Here is an 8,533-nt window from a genome sequence, read left to right as displayed (position 1 = left end):
ACATATTTCTGGCTTATTCTAAAAAAGGAGAAGGAGAATAAGGAGTAGGGGGAGGAGGAAAAAGAGAAAGAAAGAAGAAAATGTCTTTGAAGCATGGTAGAATATGCCTCTTTGGCATAAGGATTATTTTAAGCTAAAGGCACTTAAAAAACAGCAGGTGTAAGACAGGCATTCTAATCTCTCATTTTATTCCTGAAAACTGAAGTTAAAAACTCCCATAAGAAAGATGCCTATCCAGTATCAGGAGAAAAGAAACACTCTTTAATAGTAAGTCAAAGCCATGAGAATCCTATACAAACAAATCTTTTTAAAATAACTTTTATCTTCTTTTAGCCTCCACATTTAGTTTACTTTCCCAAAATTGCTTCTCTTTGTTCAGCCTAATATAAAAGTACATAGTTTCACCATTTCTTTGGGTCTTCAAATTTTTTTATGAGGGCTCCCATGTCACGTGAAGCTTGTATAAATTTCTGTGCTTTTCTCCTGCTAATCTGTTTTATGTCAGTTTAATTCTCAGGTTTAGCAAAAAACAACAACAACAACAACAACAACAACAACAACAACAACAACAAAAACTCTTGAGAGGGTAGAGGGAAAATTTTACCATCCCCACACATTATATCTCAAATTCTCTTCAGCTTGGGTAACTAAGAATACATTGGGGTTAAGGCCAAAAGCTGTGATTAATACTGTATTCATAGTTCTTGCCATTCCACAGGGCCTCTATCATGGATGAAGCACTAAGTGATAGTAAGAAATACAGCAATTTAAATGTGCTAGGTTAGTCATATCTTTCTGTCTGCTTCCATTAGAGGTAAGACCAATGTTTGTGATCACAATATTGAATATTTGACATCTGACAACCCAATCAACTGGCCAGTGCAGGATATAAGATGAAGAATGATTGATCCATTCCTGCATCAAATAGCTATTTTATAAATGTGTGTTGTATATCTAGCACTTTTCTACATTTACTGAAAAAAATCATAAGAATAGAAAGAGGGAAAATGCTTAAGGAATTATATTCTATTTCTGATAACTTTGAAAGAGTCAAGGAACTGTATTAGCTCACGCTTGTGCATATACATTTTACAAATAGATACTATAATCAGGGGCCATTCAGGGTGTGAAATCCTTCTCAAATAAAGTAGCAATATTAAGTGACTTCTATATCATTATTCTGTTCCTTACACTCTCTCTGTATCGTGTTTTTGTTTTCAGTTATCACATTTTTTTACCGTGGTGACATCTAATGAGATTCAAATGTCACTTGAAAGTTCATGAAAGTCATATTTTAAAAGAACATTGCTGGGGTTCCTGGGTAGCTCGGTTGGTGGAGTGTCTGACTCTTCATCTCAGGGAAATAAGTTCAAGCCCCATGTCAGACATAGAGCCCAGTAAATAAATAAACAAATAAATAAGTAAACAATGCAAACTTCATATAAGCAATATAATTTTTCTTTTAAAAAGAAAATACATATTATGTACCTCTTTTTATCCTCCTGGGTATCTAATACGTCATTCTGTTTATAGTAAGTTGACTCCCTCTTTAGTACAAAGAGTATAACATTATTCTATCCTATTCTATTTATTATTTAGTCTCTTCTATTCAGATACCCTCCCTATATCTGACATAAATGATCATGCATTTAATGATCATGTATTAAATAAATGAATTTAGGAATGAATAAATGAAAGTAAGGATGAATGAATAACTAAAGGTGAGAAAAACATGTAACAGCCTTTGGAGTTCTGGCTGACATCTCAAAAGATAGCCCACTATTCTGTGTCCTCTAACCTCATCACTTAAAACAACCTAAATGTGTGTGGGGTGTGTGTGTGTGTGTGTGTGTATGTATATATATGTGTGTGTGTATGTACACTCACTTATTTGTTTACATGTACATATATAAGTTTGGAGGTTGATATCTAAATAAAAAGACTATAAGGTTGGTGTGACTCTTATCTCAGATTTCTTAAATAAAAATTATTGAGAATTTGGGGCGCTTGGGTGGCTCAGACAGTTGAGCGTCCGACTTCAGCTCAGGTCATGATCTCACGGTTTGTGGGTTTAGGCCCTGCATCTGGCTCTGTGTTGACAGCTCCGAGCCTGGAGCCTGGTTCGGATTCTGTGTCTCCCTCGCTCTCCCTGCCCCTTCCCCACACACACTCTGTCTCTCTCTGCCTCTCAAAAATAAAGAAAACTAATAAAAAAATTATTGAGAATTTGCTCAATGTTAATTCTGAATAGGTTACATAAGTATACTTAAGATAATTTCTGAGTTCTTTAAACTCTTTGAGAAGGTATAATTTAAAGTTTGGTTTTAGAAGCTGATAATAATCACAAGGTATACTCCTAGTTTGTGAAATGTTTATCCATATGAAATTAAGCTACTATTAATGTACATTTAATACATGTATAAACTGAGACACAGGACCTCATGTTTGGTATTTTTGCTGTTTGCTTTCTATGATAAGGTGTCTTTGGGTTTTTAAATTGTTACTTTCAGTGTGGTTCATATCTATGCCTCATCTTAGTTTGCAATATAACTCAATAATGAAAAAGGTCCATAAAATCTTAAATGTGATTAGTGTATTAAAATAAATATTAATAATTCTCATATCTCATGATTTGAGGAACCATAATAAAGCATCTTTGCGGTATTGTTCATTTTTTGACTTTGCCAAGTTCAAAGTATAATGCTGATTCAGCATTAGCATATTTAGGTGCCTTAGGGCTTTTTCCATGAAGAATGAACACTTTTTGGCATTTTCTTGTTTCTCCAAAATCGCAGTACTGATTTTCAGGGTCATGGGGTGAGGCCCATCTGTTTAATCAGGCTTCTGCCTGATGATGCAGGTAGACTGGAAAGTTGAAACTTAACTATACATTCCTTTAAGTATTGTAATTAGCCTCTTATATCTACCTAGAAGCTAAGTAATGAGCACATTTTAAAATGCAGATAATAGCAGAATTTAAGTTTTGCTTGCTTAAGCTATTTCAAAATCCCCATAGGTTGAGTGTCTTCCTTCAGCCAAATTGGATCAGGATTTTTTTTAAGACTACCCTAATATATCACTAAAGGATGTAAGCCAATTTATTGGCTTAGATGGCACAGTCATTGTTAAAAGTCAATCTAATATATATTAGATTATATATATATTTTTTTACTTAATTGTTTTTATGTGTATATGTGTGTGTGTGTGTGTGTATACACACACACACACACACATATACATATATATACACATATACGTGTGGTGTGTGTGTGTGTGTGTGTGTGTGTGCATGAGCCTTATACAATAATTTCTATGAGTTAACAATGTAAATTCCTAAGGAATTTTGGAGCAGAAAATTAGATCCATGACAAATTCCAAAATCTGGATGATTGAAATGGGTTGATTGAAAGGAGGTAACTATGGATTCCTCCAGACCTGTGTTGTCCAAAACTTTAGTTGTTAGCTACATCTAGCTATTTAAATTCAAATTAGTTAAAATTAAACTAAATTACGAATTCAGTTCCTTAGTCACACCAGCCAGCATTTCAAGTGCTCAATAATCACATATGCTTATTGGCTAAGATATTAGGCAGCCCAGATACAGAAAATATCTATTGCAGAAAGTTCTTTTGGAATGAGCTGTTCTGAAGTATGTCCTAAGGAAAATTTTTCCTTATTGCTTGGTTATAATGGCTCACAAATCCAAAAAGTAGCTGCGATGTTAATCTGAAAATTCCTGCCAGGTGGCTTTAAGCTATCCTTAAAGAGAGTAGTATTTTTAAATCATCTTGGTCCATTTTCAAGAAGTCTCAATATTGGCTAATCTTTCCCTATATATTTCCTACATTACATCATAATCTAGTATTATTTGTTTTAATTGGTCCAGGATCTACAATAAGTATTGTATTAAGAGTACATTTAACTGTAATTCTACTTTTAAATGATCTTCCCATGGAAGAGCTTAGAATCTATGACACGCATGAGATAAACCAACTTCTTTTGCATTTATTTCTTCAGGATCATTAATTCAGTTTATTTAATACATATTACTTGCTTTCCATATATGTTGCAATTTATAATTATTTTATTTCATTTTTTAATCATCTGTGTTATCATTAATACTGGAAACCTTCTTCTCTATCACTACAGTTACCATACATCACTAGAAATTTTCTTTTTTATCACCTGAGTTATGATATAAGACTGTAAACATTCTTTCCCTATTACCTGACTTACTGTTTATGACTAGAAATCTTCTTTCCCTAGCATCTGAGCACTAGAGAGGTTACATGACGTGAAACCTTTCTCTCAAACCTGACTTATCATTTACAAATGTAAACCGTTTTTCTTTTTACCATGTGAGTTATTATTTATGATGGAAATCTTCTGTAGCAGATGATTCGCCACTTATGATTGGAAACCCTTTTTCCCCCATCATGTGAGTTATTATTTTTGACTAGCAATCATCTTTCTCTATCACATGAGTTATCAAAAATAACTGGAAAAGTCCTCTGGGTGCTTGGGTGGCTCTGTTGTTTGAGTGTCCAACTCTTGATTTTGGCTCAGCTCATGATGCCAGGGTTGTGGGAATGAGCCCCATGTTGAGCTCCGCACTGAGCGCGGAGACTGCTTCAGATTCTCTCTCACCCTGTCTTGCTGCCCCTCTCCCCCTCCCCTCAAAATAAATAAATAAAAACAAACACTAAAAATAAGGAAAACTCTTTTGTCTATAACATGTCATCATTTATGATTAGAATCTTTCGCTATCACCTGGTTTGTTTATGACTGGAAACCTTTTTCTATATCCTGAGTTATCATTAATGTCTGAAAACCATTCTTTCTCTGGCACCTGATTTATCACTTATAACTGAAAACCTTCTTTATCCATCGTGTGAGTTATCAGTAATGACTGAAAACCTTTCTCTATCATCTGTATTACCATGTATGACTGGAAACATTATTTGTCACCTTACTTATCATTTATCATTGGAGACCTTTATTTCTCTATCTCCGGATTTATCATTTGTGATTGGAAATCTTCTATTCTCCACCATCTGAGTTATCATGTATGACTGCGAGTTTTTCTGTCTCTATTATCTCATTATTGTTTATGATTGAGCATCTTCTTTCTGTTCCACCTGAGTTATAATCCATGACTGGTAAACATTCTTTCCTATCTTGTGTTTTATCATTCATGACTAGAAACTGGTCATTCTTAATCAGCAGAGTTATTATTTGTGACTGGAAATTATCTTTCTCAATAGCCTGAGTTACCATTTATGATGGAAATCTTTTTTGTCTATCATCTGACTTTTTTTTATGAATGGAAACCTTCTCTTTCTATTAGCTGAGTTACAATTCGTGGCTGAAAACCTTTTGTTTTCTCTCATCTGAGTTCTCATTTATCACAGGAAACAGTCTCTATCTCTTGCATTATCAGTTATGACTTGAAACCATATTTTTCTATCACCTGTGTTGCATTTGTGACTGGAAACCATTTTTATATTGTGTTATTATTTATGAATGGAAAGCATTTTTTGCATCCCTTGGGTTATCATTTATGACTGGATATTAATGTATACCATATCTTCTCTATTTTTCTGATGATGGATATTTACACACACACACACACACACACACACACACACACACACAGTGGAATATTTTTCAAGCATGAGATAGAAGAAAATCCTGACATTTGCAGTAACCTTGAAGACATTATGCTATATCATTGATTTTTATCTCATTTTTAAATTTCTTTTTAGAGAGAGAGAGAGAATGAGTGGGGGAGAGAGGCAGAGAATCTCATTATCTCATATGAGGGAGAAAGAGAGAATCTCAAGCCAGCTCCATACTTGGTGCAGAGCCCCACATGAAGCTCAATCCCACAATCCTGGGATCATGACCTGAGCCAAAATCAAGAGTCAGATGCTCAACCGATTGAGCCACGCAGGCTCAATTTTTAAACATTTTTCAAACAACTTCATGAGGGGCAGCTGGGTGGCTCTGTTTTTGGGTGTCTGACTCTTGATTTCAGCTCAGGTCATGTTCTTGGAGTTTGTGGGTTTGGGCCCTGTGTCAGGCTCTGTGCTGACACTGCAGAGCCTGCTTGGGGTTCCCTCTCTCTCTGCCCCTCCTCTTGGTCTCTCTCTCTCTAAAAATAAATTTAAAAAATAAAAAATAAAAACTTAAAAAAAAAACTACATGAAGTTAATCATAATGCCCATTACTTTTATATCAGTCATGCTTGCTTAGTTTCTCTGGTTATTTTCTATCTCACTTTTGACACTCCAAATTATTTTTCTCTAATGTATTTTCCAACTTTGGACAGTATTCTCAACTTTTTTCTGTTGTGAGTATCCTCTACTTAAATATTTTGTCTCTTCCTTAATAGCTCTTAATTTTATTTATTATTAAGGGAATATTAAAAGTATTTCAAATTAGAAAATAGTGTATAATGAGTCCTTATGTATCCTCACCAAACTTTGGCAGTTACCAACTCATGGTTAAAATTTCATCTGTATTCCTACCTACTTTTACCAACTTCCAAGATTCTTTGGAAGTAATTCAAAGACAAGGCACTAAGTATGACTTTATTTATATAACATTTTCAAAGGACAAAACTATAAAGATGGAAAACAGATTATTTGTTGCCATGCGACAGGAATAGAATAAAAGAGCTCTTCTGGGGTCATAGAACAGTTTTGAATAGTTGATTTTGTGGTGGTGGTTGAACAAATTGTTACATGGAATAAAATTGCTTACAACTATACACAGTCACACACACAAATGCAGGTTAAAAACAGTCAAAACTGAATAAGGTCTGTAGTCTAGTTACCAATGTTCTACCAACATTATTTTTCTTGGTTTCAATTTTGTCCTGCAGTTACAAAAATGTCACCATTAGAGGAAGCTGGACATGCTGCATTATTTCTGACATTTCCTATGAGTTTATAATTATTTCAAAATAAAAATACTTTAAAATTAATTTTAATATAATTAAATTACTAAAACACTTAGGAATATATTGAACAAAATAAGTGAAAGACCTGTATATGCTAAACTATCAAATATTTCTGAGGACAAAAAGGGATTTAAATAATTGGAGAGATATATACCATGCTTACAGATTTGAAGGGTCAATATTATGAAAATGTCAATTCTCCCAAAATTAATCTATAGACAAAGTAATCACAGTCATAGTTCCATCAGAATTTCTTATAAAAATTGACATGCTGAATCTAAAATTTATGTGGAAGTACAAAGACCTAAAATAAACCCAATCTTAAAAAAAATCTCACTTCAAAATTGTTATAAAACTATAATAATAGTAATACTATAGCCATATTGACATGATGATAGAAAAAAATATCAAAGGAACAGATTAGATAGTCCAGATGTACCCACACATATTTGGTCAATTATTTTAGACAAGGTTGCCAAAGCTATTCAATAAAAAAGACGTATTAGGCTTTTCAACAAATATTTAGAATATTATATATCCATTTGTGTAACAAAGAATATTAATCCCTACCTCACACCATGTACTAAACCTAATTTGTGATAGATCATACAACTAAACATACAAAGCAAAAATTATAAATCTCATAAAACACAGGGACAATATCTTCATGACTTGGAGACAGGCAAATATTTCTTAGACAAGAGGCAAAAGCATCCTAAACAAATTTAAGGGGGCAAATATCAAATCAGACATCATTAAATTTAAAAAATGCTACTTACCACATAACACTTAAAAATTTAGTAGATAGGGGTGCCTGGGTGGCCCAGTTGCTTAAGCATCTGACTTCGGCTCAGGTCATGATCTCACAGTCTATGAGTTCAAGTCCCATGTCGGGCTCTGTGCTGACAGCTTAGACCCTGGAGTCTGCTTTGGATTCTGTGTCTCCTCCTCTCTGCCCCTGCCCTGTTCACACTCTGTCTCTGTCTCTCAGAAAGTGAATAAATGTTAAAAAAATATTTTTTAAAAATTAGTACATAAACCACAACTAAAATAAATTATTTATAAAATTTATATTTTACAAAAAAAATCAAATACATGAAAATCCCATGTGACAATAAAATGACAAGTAAGCCAATAAATTAAAAAGGTCAAGTGCCTACTTTGGCAATACATATAATAAAATTGGAACAATATAGAGAAGATTAGCATGGCCCCTGTGTAAGGATGATATGCAAATTTGTGAAGCATTCCATATTGGAAAAAGATGAGCAAAACTCTTGAACAGACACTTCACAAAGGGAGATATAAAAAAAAGAGAGAGAGAAAGGGAGAAAACCAGCTAAGAAAATGAGCATTTGTTATTAAAGAAATTCAGGTTAAAACCATGATAAAATTCCGCTATAGAAGTAGAAGTTTGGCTGAAATTTAAAAGTATAGGACACCAAATGCTGCCAAGTAGGAAAAGTAATTGTAACTCTTACATGGTGGGTTTGTAAAATGATACAGTGCAATGGAAAGTGCTTTGGCAATGTATTAAGAGAAACATACAGTTGTTCTATGACATAAGTA

General features: G+C 33.6%; 1 non-coding gene across 1 annotated transcript; it reads left to right on the top strand.

Annotated features, from left to right (window-relative positions):
• Window positions 1-8,120: 8,120 nt before the first annotated feature.
• On the top strand, window positions 8,121-8,223 carry LOC113600066 (U6 spliceosomal RNA). The gene has a single exon (XR_003421034.1). It is a non-coding gene; the product is annotated as a U6 spliceosomal RNA (small nuclear RNA).
• The last annotated feature ends 310 nt before the right edge of the window (window positions 8,224-8,533 follow it).

The sequence above is a fragment of the Acinonyx jubatus genome, chromosome C2 (genome assembly GCF_027475565.1).
Source record: "Acinonyx jubatus isolate Ajub_Pintada_27869175 chromosome C2, VMU_Ajub_asm_v1.0, whole genome shotgun sequence".
Lineage (NCBI taxonomy): Eukaryota > Metazoa > Chordata > Mammalia > Carnivora > Felidae > Acinonyx > Acinonyx jubatus.
This window is presented reverse-complemented; position numbering and strand designations above follow the sequence as displayed.